Source organism: Musca autumnalis, unplaced genomic scaffold (genome assembly GCF_047663935.1).
Source record: "Musca autumnalis isolate F117 unplaced genomic scaffold, ASM4766393v1 scaffold_2, whole genome shotgun sequence".
In the NCBI taxonomy this organism is placed as follows: domain Eukaryota; kingdom Metazoa; phylum Arthropoda; class Insecta; order Diptera; family Muscidae; genus Musca; species Musca autumnalis.
Window position 1 is genome coordinate 209,613,627 of NW_027411755.1, and position 13,711 is coordinate 209,627,337.

Consider the following 13,711-nt stretch of genomic DNA (forward strand, 5'->3'; position numbering starts at 1 on the left):
CAAAACCTCTAAATTATATATCCAATATGTCGGTATAGGTCCCCGTCTTCCTATAGCCCCCATAGAACAGTGCCTTCTCATTTTCGGTATTTTGAGTATTGTGGCCTTAATATCCAAACGATATGACCAGATCTCCAGCTACTACATATCGTGCCATAGGGGGTTTTTACACCCTTCGGGCTGTTTGCTCAAGAAGTGTGGATTTGATCCTGAAAAAACTTTTACCATCGTAATTGAGGCAGCGAATGCAAGTTGCTTCAACAAAAATCAAAGTGATTCGATAGCAGTGAACTTATCCGAAATTTTGTTTGGGAGGTACTGGATGAAGTGGACAAATATTGTCCATATTTGAACCCGATCTATATCTGGTAGATATATTAGGATGTGTAAAGTATGGACCAATTCGACCACTTCCTTCAAATGTTACCGTACGAAACAATTTTCCGAATATTTTTGAAATTTTGTGGGGGAGGTACCTGAAGGAGTGGACCGATATGGCTTATCTTCGAACTTAAACTAAGTTTAGACAAAATATTACTAAGGCCATATTTTGGACCCAATCGGCAAATACGTTCGAGAGTTAACTTGCGCTCCAACCACCTCACACGGTGTCATAAGGGTTTTGTGCAACTTTCAGGCTATTTACTCAGGAAGTATGGACTTGTCCCTGATGAAACTTGTACCGTCGTATGGGGGGCAGTGAATACAAGTTGATAAAACAAAAATCAAAGCGATTCGTGAGCGGGTCCTATACTAAACCTATCCGAAATTTTGTGTGGGAGGTACCCGAAGGAATGGACCGGTTGAGTCCATATTGGAACCTCATCTAAGTCTGGCAGACATTTCATGATGAGCAAAGTATGGACCAAATCGGTTACTCCCTTCAAGGGTTATCTTGGTAGATATATTGGTAGATATATTAGGATGTGTAAAATATGGACCAATTCGACCACTTCCTTCAAAAGTTACCGTACGAAATAATTTTCCGAAAATTTTCGAACTATTGTGGGGGAGGTACCGGAAGGAGTGGACCGAAATAGCCCATCTTCGAACTTAAACTAAGTTTGGGCAAAATATTACGAAAGCCAAATTTTGGACCGAATCGGTTGATCCATACGAGAGTTATTGTGCGATCCAACCAGCCAGACAAACGGACATGGCTAAATCAACTCCAAATTGTCTGAAACACATTTCGTCCAAACATACTTGGGGTCTAAAACCATTATTTCAATGAGGCACATTTTGCCCATATGAAAGTGTATATACCCTCGTTAGCATAAATGCTGAGGGTATAAAAACACAAAAATACCTATTAACTAAAATTGTCGGATTTAAATCCTCATATAGCAAAAACTGCTTCACGTATCAGTACCAAAATTCAGATTCTTCTTATCTAATATGTTTTCTATCACTCCCCATCAATAAATTTGTTCAACGAAGTATTTAGTTTTTCCAATTTTTGGCCACGGTCGTGACACTGTGCGTCGTCATATAGCCTCCCTCGAACTGTACCAGTTTATTGGAATGGGTACACGTCTCCATAAAGCCCACATAGAATTTTATATCCCGATATTAGATATTTTAAAGGTTGTGGCCTCAATAAAACCCACAACCCCCACCCCAAATTTCTGAAATTTGGTATGTAGTTTTCATTGGAGGTATACAACTTTCAACCTGAAAATTTTCGGTAAATGTTTACGTACTTCATATAGCTCCCATAGAACGGTAACTCCCTATTTTCGGTATTTTGAAGGTTGTGGTCTTAATACACCACCATTTAATACATCTCCTGCAAGGAATGGGAGGACGATTTTAGTACATACTTTCATAAACGAAAAGAAACTAATTGTTCCTATTTACTTCAATACAGTTGATGGTGTTATTTGTTTGTTTCTTTGCTTTTTCATAGTAGTATGTTTTTTATAAGGGTGGGTTAGTAACACCACGCCCAACCCAAATTTTTATCGTTCTTATGGATGAAAGCGCGGCACATATTACATCACTATAAACGGGTGTTAAAGGCAGTAAAGCAGTTCAGGGTCCACCTGTAATGAACGAGTGACCAACATAAGTCCTGAACTTTGCATTGTAAAAGCCGGTCAGATTCGTTCCTTCGACTTCGATTCTCGGACCAGAAAACATCAAGTTGTCAACGGTTTTATAAATACCCCACGGCATAATGTTGCCAACATTTCCTGCGTTTTTCAGCCACGTAAAACTTCTCTTTATTGCAACGCTTTCATTTGTCACTTAAGATTAATAGCTAATTTGTCTGTCTTCCTTTTTTTTATAATTTACAAGTCGCTTCAAAGTTTTATAATCACAAGTTATTTGTACAACATAAAACCCATAAAATTGTAATTTAACGTTACCTGAAGAAATGCTCTTTACAGCCTTGGCAAATTCTCATAATAATCCACACACACCCGCATATCAGCAACCGTAAGCCATACATAATTCCGTTTATATTCTCACTTGGTAATCCGTTATGTTGGATATGCAAAAAGTAATCTGTAAAATTTATGATAACATTTACCGGATTATTTCATTTGTTGTAGCGAACATGAAAACGCCTTCCACCACCCAACCGACGCCCAAAAACAATTTTCCATATTTCCTCTTTTAATTCCTGTAGATTTTATGACAGGCATACTCCTCCGAATCAAGAATAATTTTCCACTACATGACCAAATGATGTATGAGGCAGCCCTGCAGTAATATAATGAAGAAGAAAAAAAAAACACGAATGTTTATGTTCCGGCTGTTGTTGGTTGGTCTCGTGTGGTCCAGGCAGGCGATTATGTGAAAACAAGGAAAATTTAAAATCTGCAAAATCTGCCCTTAATTATTCATAATGCGAATATTATGCAAAATTTATAAATCATGTTTATTACTTTTTTTGTTAGCTGGATTTTTATCCAAGCACAACATTTTCAATCCCAGCCACAGGGAGTGCCTCAAAACTTTTAAACTTTTGCGCTAAGAACACAATATGGAAATTCTTCCACAAACTTCTATGGCAATAATCTTTCAATCCTTGGCTTCATTTTCCAATTAATTGGCAAATATTTTGCAGCCACTTCAGCAATAATCATTGAACAAACTTAATTAACAACAAAAACCAGCAGCTAAAAATCTTAATGACTAAGCAGGCAGATGAATACTTAACAAGCATTGGAATTCTTTAATTATGCCGCACACACACACAAGCAAAGATAAGATTTGCTTGATTTGCGGGCTTTTGTCAGATTGGTTGTTTTCCCATCTATCACCCCAACACCCACTAAGGAAGATAGACAAATAAACAAACAAATTCTATAAAGGGGCATTACATAGCTCTCTTCATTAATTTGTACCTCTTCTGGTTGATTAGTAAAAAAATAATGAATCCTTTTTTGACATCGTTCTCTCAATAATGATAGTCATGCTTAAAATTCCCAAATCAATTAGATCAACTTCAGCACAACAACCTCTGCAACATTAAATGAGGACACACAAAAACATTATCAAATTCAACTGGATTATCCTTGTTGTTGCTGTCGTTCTGTGTGCTGTCCATTGAGTCCATTGAGCAAAACTTGTCTCCCGCATCATTTGGTCTTTCATTATTGTCAACAAAGTTGATTGGAAATTTGTTGAAACTATTGTCGAGAAGAGTCAACAACAGTAAATTGTTTTTTTGTTTCAATAGAAAATGAACTTAGGATATGACAATAAAAGTACTTCACAAAAAAAAAACTAGAAAATTATTCCAGGAAGTTGTTTCAAAGACATATAAGGCTATGCAAAATCTGTCTTCATTTTCTGTCCTCAGAGATAGACATTTTCATAGGACAAATTTAAGGTTCAATATCAAGTTAAATACGAAATAGTTTAGCAGGCTATATTCTCTGCTAAAAGTCTGCTTGGAAACTGAATTGAACAGTAGACGTATAATCTATAAATATTATATACTGTTACTCATACGCTCTCCTTTATAATTTACATTTAATATTTTTTTTATATTTTATATTTTTTAGCTGATGGCCACAATAGCCAATGCTAAATCTTGCTTTACTAACTATGTATTTACTACATTGTTAATAAATAAATATTTTATATTTTATATTTTTTATATTTTATATTTTATATTTTATATTTTATATTTTATATTTTATATTTTATATTTTATATTTTATATTTTATATTTTATATTTTATATTTTATATTTTATATTTTATATTTTATATTTTATATTTTATATTTTATATTTTATATTTTATATTTTATATTTTATATTTTATATTTTATATTTTATATTTTATATTTTATATTTTATATTTTATATTTTATATTTTATATTTTATATTTTATATTTTATATTTTATATTTTATATTTTATATTTTATATTTTATATTTTATATTTTATATTTTATATTTTATATTTTATATTTTATATTTTATATTTTATATTTTATATTTTATATTTTATATTTTATATTTTATATTTTATATTTTATATTTTATATTTTATATTTTATATTTTATATTTTATATTTTATATTTTATATTTTATATTTTATATTTTATATTTTATATTTTATATTTTATATTTTATATTTTATATTTTATATTTTATATTTTATATTTTATATTTTATATTTTATATTTTATATTTTATATTTTATATTTTATATTTTATATTTTATATTTTATATTTTATATTTTATATTTTATATTTTATATTTTATATTTTATATTTTATATTTTATATTTTATATTTTATATTTTATATTTTATATTTTATATTTTATATTTTATATTTTATATTTTATATTTTATATTTTATATTTTATATTTTATATTTTATATTTTATATTTTATATTTTATATTTTATATTTTATATTTTATATTTTATATTTTATATTTTATATTTTATATTTTATATTTTATATTTTATATTTTATATTTTATATTTTATATTTTATATTTTATATTTTATATTTTATATTTTATATTTTATATTTTATATTTTATATTTTATATTTTATATTTTATATTTTATATTTTATATTTTATATTTTATATTTTATATTTTATATTTTATATTTTATATTTTATATTTTATATTTTATATTTTATATTTTATATTTTATATTTTATATTTTATATTTTATATTTTATATTTTATATTTTATATTTTATATTTTATATTTTATATTTTATATTTTATATTTTATATTTTATATTTTATATTTTATATTTTATATTTTATATTTTATATTTTATATTTTATATTTTATATTTTATATTTTATATTTTATATTTTATATTTTATATTTTATATTTTATATTTTATATTTTATATTTTATATTTTATATTTTATATTTTATATTTTATATTTTATATTTTATATTTTATATTTTATATTTTATATTTTATATTTTATATTTTATATTTTATATTTTATATTTTATATTTTATATTTTATATTTTATATTTTATATTTTATATTTTATATTTTATATTTTATATTTTATATTTTATATTTTATATTTTATATTTTATATTTTATATTTTATATTTTATATTTTATATTTTATATTTTATATTTTATATTTTATATTTTATATTTTATATTTTATATTTTATATTTTATATTTTATATTTTATATTTTATATTTTATATTTTATATTTTATATTTTATATTTTATATTTTATATTTTATATTTTATATTTTATATTTTATATTTTATATTTTATATTTTATATTTTATATTTTATATTTTATATTTTATATTTTATATTTTATATTTTATATTTTATATTTTATATTTTATATTTTATATTTTATATTTTATATTTTATATTTTATATTTTATATTTTATATTTTATATTTTATATTTTATATTTTATATTTTATATTTTATATTTTATATTTTATATTTTATATTTTATATTTTATATTTTATATTTTATATTTTATATTTTATATTTTATATTTTATATTTTATATTTTATATTTTATATTTTATATTTTATATTTTATATTTTATATTTTATATTTTATATTTTATATTTTATATTTTATATTTTATATTTTATATTTTATATTTTATATTTTATATTTTATATTTTATATTTTATATTTTATATTTTATATTTTATATTTTATATTTTATATTTTATATTTTATATTTTATATTTTATATTTTATATTTTATATTTTATATTTTATATTTTATATTTTATATTTTATATTTTATATTTTATATTTTATATTTTATATTTTATATTTTATATTTTATATTTTATATTTTATATTTTATATTTTATATTTTATATTTTATATTTTATATTTTATATTTTATATTTTATATTTTATATTTTATATTTTATATTTTATATTTTATATTTTATATTTTATATTTTATATTTTATATTTTATATTTTATATTTTATATTTTATATTTTATATTTTATATTTTATATTTTATATTTTATATTTTATATTTTATATTTTATATTTTATATTTTATATTTTATATTTTATATTTTATATTTTATATTTTATATTTTATATTTTATATTTTATATTTTATATTTTATATTTTATATTTTATATTTTATATTTTATATTTTATATTTTATATTTTATATTTTATATTTTATATTTTATATTTTATATTTTATATTTTATATTTTATATTTTATATTTTATATTTTATATTTTATATTTTATATTTTATATTTTATATTTTATATTTTATATTTTATATTTTATATTTTATATTTTATATTTTATATTTTATATTTTATATTTTATATTTTATATTTTATATTTTATATTTTATATTTTATATTTTATATTTTATATTTTATATTTTATATTTTATATTTTATATTTTATATTTTATATTTTATATTTTATATTTTATATTTTATATTTTATATTTTATATTTTATATTTTATATTTTATATTTTATATTTTATATTTTATATTTTATATTTTATATTTTATATTTTATATTTTATATTTTATATTTTATATTTTATATTTTATATTTTATATTTTATATTTTATATTTTATATTTTATATTTTATATTTTATATTTTATATTTTATATTTTATATTTTATATTTTATATTTTATATTTTATATTTTATATTTTATATTTTATATTTTATATTTTATATTTTATATTTTATATTTTATATTTTATATTTTATATTTTATATTTTATATTTTATATTTTATATTTTATATTTTATATTTTATATTTTATATTTTATATTTTATATTTTATATTTTATATTTTATATTTTATATTTTATATTTTATATTTTATATTTTATATTTTATATTTTATATTTTATATTTTATATTTTATATTTTATATTTTATATTTTATATTTTATATTTTATATTTTATATTTTATATTTTATATTTTATATTTTATATTTTATATTTTATATTTTATATTTTATATTTTATATTTTATATTTTATATTTTATATTTTATATTTTATATTTTATATTTTATATTTTATATTTTATATTTTATATTTTATATTTTATATTTTATATTTTATATTTTATATTTTATATTTTATATTTTATATTTTATATTTTATATTTTATATTTTATATTTTATATTTTATATTTTATATTTTATATTTTATATTTTATATTTTATATTTTATATTTTATATTTTATATTTTATATTTTATATTTTATATTTTATATTTTATATTTTATATTTTATATTTTATATTTTATATTTTATATTTTATATTTTATATTTTATATTTTATATTTTATATTTTATATTTTATATTTTATATTTTATATTTTATATTTTATATTTTATATTTTATATTTTATATTTTATATTTTATATTTTATATTTTATATTTTATATTTTATATTTTATATTTTATATTTTATATTTTATATTTTATATTTTATATTTTATATTTTATATTTTATATTTTATATTTTATATTTTATATTTTATATTTTATATTTTATATTTTATATTTTATATTTTATATTTTATATTTTATATTTTATATTTTATATTTTATATTTTATATTTTATATTTTATATTTTATATTTTATATTTTATATTTTATATTTTATATTTTATATTTTATATTTTATATTTTATATTTTATATTTTATATTTTATATTTTATATTTTATATTTTATATTTTATATTTTATATTTTATATTTTATATTTTATATTTTATATTTTATATTTTATATTTTATATTTTATATTTTATATTTTATATTTTATATTTTATATTTTATATTTTATATTTTATATTTTATATTTTATATTTTATATTTTATATTTTATATTTTATATTTTATATTTTATATTTTATATTTTATATTTATATATATATTTTATATTTTATATTTTATATTTTATATTTTATATTTTATATTTTATATTTTATATTTTATATTTTATATTTTATATTTTATATTTTATATTTTATATTTTATATTTTATATTTTATATTTTATATTTTATATTTTATATTTTATATTTTATATTTTATATTTTATATTTTATATTTTATATTTTATATTTTATATTTTATATTTTATATTTTATATTTTATATTTTATATTTTATATTTTATATTTTATATTTTATATTTTATATTTTATATTTTATATTTTATATTTTATATTTTATATTTTATATTTTATATTTTATATTTTATATTTTATATTTTATATTTTATATTTTATATTTTATATTTTATATTTTATATTTTATATTTTATATTTTATATTTTATATTTTATATTTTATATTTTATATTTTATATTTTATATTTTATATTTTATATTTTATATTTTATATTTTATATTTTATATTTTATATTTTATATTTTATATTTTATATTTTATATTTTATATTTATATTTTATATTTTATATTTTATATTTTATATTTTATATTTTATATTTTATATTTTATATTTTATATTTTATATTTTATATTTTATATTTTATATTTTATATTTTATATTTTATATTTTATATTTTATATTTTATATTTTATATTTTATTTTATATTTTATATTTTATATTTTATATTTTATATTTTATATTTTATATTTTATATTTTATATTTTATATTTTATATTTATATTTTATATTTTATATTTTATATTTTATATTTTATATTTTATATTTTATATTTTATATTTTATATTTTATATTTTATATTTTATATTTTATATTTTATATTTTATATTTTATATTTTATATTTTATATTTTATATTTTATATTTTATATTTTATATTTTATATTTTATATTTTATATTTTATATTTTATATTTATATTTTATATTTTATATTTTATATTTTATATTTTATATTTTATATTTTATATTTTATATTTTATATTTTATATTTTATATTTTATATTTTATATTTTATATTTTATATTTTATATTTTATATTTTATATTTTATATTTTATATTTTATATTTTATATTTTATATTTTATATTTTATATTTTTATATTTTATATTTTATATTTTATATTTTATATTTTATATTTTATATTTTATATTTTATATTTTATATTTTATATTTATATTTTATATTTTATATTTTATATTTTATATTTTTATATTTTATATTTTATATTTTATATTTTATATTTATATTTTATATTTTATATTTTATATTTTATATTTTATATTTTATATTTTATATTTTATATTTTATATTTTATATTTTATATTTTATATTTTATATTTTATATTTTATATTTTATATTTTATATTTTATATTTTATATTTTATATTTTATATTTTATATTTTATATTTTATATTTTATATTTTATATTTTATATTTTATATTTTATATTTTATATTTTATATTTTATATTTTATATTTTATATTTTATATTTTATATTTTATATTTTATATTTTATATTTTATATTTTATATTTTATATTTTATATTTTATATTTTATATTTTTATTTATTTTATATTTTATATTTTATATTTTATATTTTATATTTTATATTTTATATTTTATATTTTATATTTTATATTTTATATTTTATATTTTATATTTTATATTTTATATTTTATTTTATATTTTATATTTTATATTTTATATTTTATATTTTATATTTTATATTTTATATTTTATATTTTATATTTTATATTTTATATTTTATATTTTATATTTTATATTTTATATTTTATATTTTATATTTTATTTTTATATTTTATATTTTATATTTTATATTTTATATTTTATATTTTATATTTTATATTTTATATTTTATATTTTATATTTTATATTTTATATTTTTATTTTTATATTTTATATTTTATATTTTATATTTTATATTTTATATTTTATATTTTTATTTTATATTTATATTTTATATTTTATATTTTATATTTTATATTTTATATTTTATATTTTATATTTTATATTTTATATTTTATATTTTATATTTTATATTTTATATTTTATATTTTATATTTTATATTTTATATTTTATATTTTATATTTTATATTTTATATTTTATATTTTATATTTTATTATTTATATTTTATATTTTATATTTTATATTTTATATTTTATATTTTATATTTTATATTTTATATTTTATATTTTATATTTTATATTTTATATTTTATATTTTATATTTTATATTTTATATTATTTTATATTTTATATTTATATTTTATATTTTATATTTTATATTTTATATTTTATATTTTATATTTTATATTTTATATTTTATATTTTATATTTTATATTTTATATTTTATATTTTATATTTTATATTTTATATTTTATATTTTATATTTTATATTTTATATTTTATATTTTATATTTTATATTTTATATTTTATATTTTATATTTTATATTTTATATTTTATATTTTATATTTTATATTTTATATTTTATATTTTATATTTTATATTTTATATTTTATATTTTATATTTTATATTTTATATTTTATATTTTATATTTTATATTTTATATTTTATATTTTATATTTTATATTTTATATTTTATATTTTATATTTTATATTTTATATTTTATATTTTATATTTTATATTTTATATTTTATATTTTATATTTTATATTTTATATTTTATATTTTATATTTTATATTTTATATTTTATATTTTATATTTTATATTTTATATTTTATATTTTATATTTATATTTTATATTTTATATTTTATATTTTATATTTTATATTTTATATTTTATATTTTATATTTTATATTTTATATTTTATATTTTATATTTTATATTTTATATTTTATATTTTATATTTTATATTTTATATTTTATATTTTATATTTTATATTTTATATTTTATATTTTATATTTTATATTTTATATTTTATATTTATATTTTATATTTTATATTTTATATTTTATATTTTATATTTTATATTTTATATTTTATATTTTATATTTTATATTTTATATTTTATATTTTATATTTTATATTTTATATTTTATATTTTATATTTTATATTTTATATTTTATATTTTATATTTTATATTTTATATTTTATATTTTATATTTTATATTTTATATTTTATATTTTATATTTTATATTTTATATTTTATATTTTATATTTTATATTTTATATTTTATATTTATATTTTATATTTTATATTTTATATTTTATATTTTATATTTTATATTATTTATATTTTATATTTTATATTTTATATTTTATATTTTATATTTTATATTTTATATTTTATATTTTATATTTTATATTTTATATTTTATATTTTATATTTTATATTTTATATTTTATATTTTATATTTTATATTTTATATTTTATATTTTATATTTTATATTTTATATTTTATATTTTATATTTTATATTTTATATTTTATATTTTATATTTTATATTTTATATTTTATATTTTATATTTTATATTTATATTTTATATTTTATATTTTATATTTTATATTTTATATTTTACATTTTATATTTTATATTTTATATTTTATATTTTATATTTTGTATTTAATATTTTATATTTTATATTATATATTTTATATTAAGTACCCCACCTTCTTCGAAATTCAAGATATGCATCCTATTTTCACCGGGGCCATCCCTGCACATTCCCTGAAAATTTCAGGAAAATCCGTTCAGTATTTTTTGTAGAAAATATTAAAATTGAAAAAAGGTGGGCCTAAAAGAAGGCGTGGTCAAATATTCTTTGCATGGAACTTAGGTTTCTGTGGGTTATGACGAACAATTTAAAAAAAAATATCCAAATCGGTCCAGTCGTTTCCAACTTATGCCATTACCAACGAACGACATTAGATTTTTATTTATAAAGATTTTATATTTTGTGTTTTATATTTCATATTTTATGTTTTATAATATCCAATCTTCTTTTACACTTTGACTCACATTACATTCTTTACCCAAGATTTATAAAACAATTTTAACTTTATTTCCTGATGGATTCTTAAAACTACACCTCCCTCTAAATGTTCAAAAGTGTTGTATTAAAAAGTAACAATTTCTTTTATATCCTTGTATATCATTACAGCTATTAAATGGAGACATAAAACGCTAATAGAGGCAGTAACATATTAATGATCAACACAACAACAACAGCAGAAAAAGGGAAAGAAGCTGAATGGTTTGCAGAAAAAGAAACATAAAAATCTATTGCCAAGGAAAACACCTTTCATCCAACATACCTTCGTTCGTTGTAATTCTATGGTGGTAATAAAAAACACGGCATTTAATGTTGTAAACGAAACGGAACAGCACAAATTCCCACACAAGAAGGGTACAAACCATAGAAATTTTAGTAAAAAATAGAAGAACCAAGCTGAAGAATTCAAAGGCGTGTGTGTAGCATATCTACAATAATAATTTTATCAGTTGTCAAACAGAAGGCATTTAACCGGAAAGCCAACATAAAAATTGCTTTTAAAAGGATATTTCAACATAGAAAATACTTTTATATATGCCAAGACCAAAGCAAAGGCTACGAAATCAAAGGATCCAATAGAGGTGGCAATAAAATACCTCAACAAAAGAGCCAAAGAAGTAACACAACAACTCTGATTTTAATACTGTTTACGTGCGTGTGTGTGTTCGAGTGCTAGTCAAAATATCAACGCATGTTTTGGATTTATGCCTGTTATTTATATTCCAATAGCCAAAGCAATATAAATTCTATTGGAGGAAAGTGTCGTTTCCATCTGGGGCAAAACATATTGATTTAAATTAAAATTCCAAAGAATAACAACACTAGACTCCATAAGACAGAAGATCAATAAAAAACAGCAGTCGTGGATACCCACGGTGATTTAATAGAGCCAACAGCGTCCGTGCCAAAGTGTCCCAATACCACACCGCCGTACCAGAGGCTAACCAAAGCCCTGCAATGCGATCCAAGATGCGGACACGAGGTATGTAATATAAACTTTTTGTTTGATAATATTTTAAATAAATAAAAGATAGGATTATAGTTTAATTAAGGATTGAAATGAAGGAGAAAATTTCTATATATACATATATTTGTGATAATTAATTCATAGGTATTTGCGTGTAATTGAAATCCCTTTTGAAATCTTTACCATACATACTTGAGGATTATAAGAGATTTTGTTGTGTTTCCAATCAAATTTACTTTAAATTGCAAAATATC

The 13,711-nt window shown here is 14.6% G+C and overlaps 1 protein-coding gene across 2 annotated transcripts in view; it reads left to right on the top strand.

Moving 5' to 3' along the window:
- The window catches only part of LOC141395201 (serine/threonine-protein kinase MARK1), a 344,095-nt gene that overhangs the window by 275,975 nt on the left and 54,409 nt on the right, over window positions 1–13,711 (top strand). For both annotated transcript variants that reach the window (XR_012410568.1, XM_073970735.1), the window contains exon 4: window positions 12,599–13,472. The gene's annotated coding sequence lies outside the window, so the exon portion shown is untranslated. The remainder of the gene's footprint in view (window positions 1–12,598; window positions 13,473–13,711) is intronic.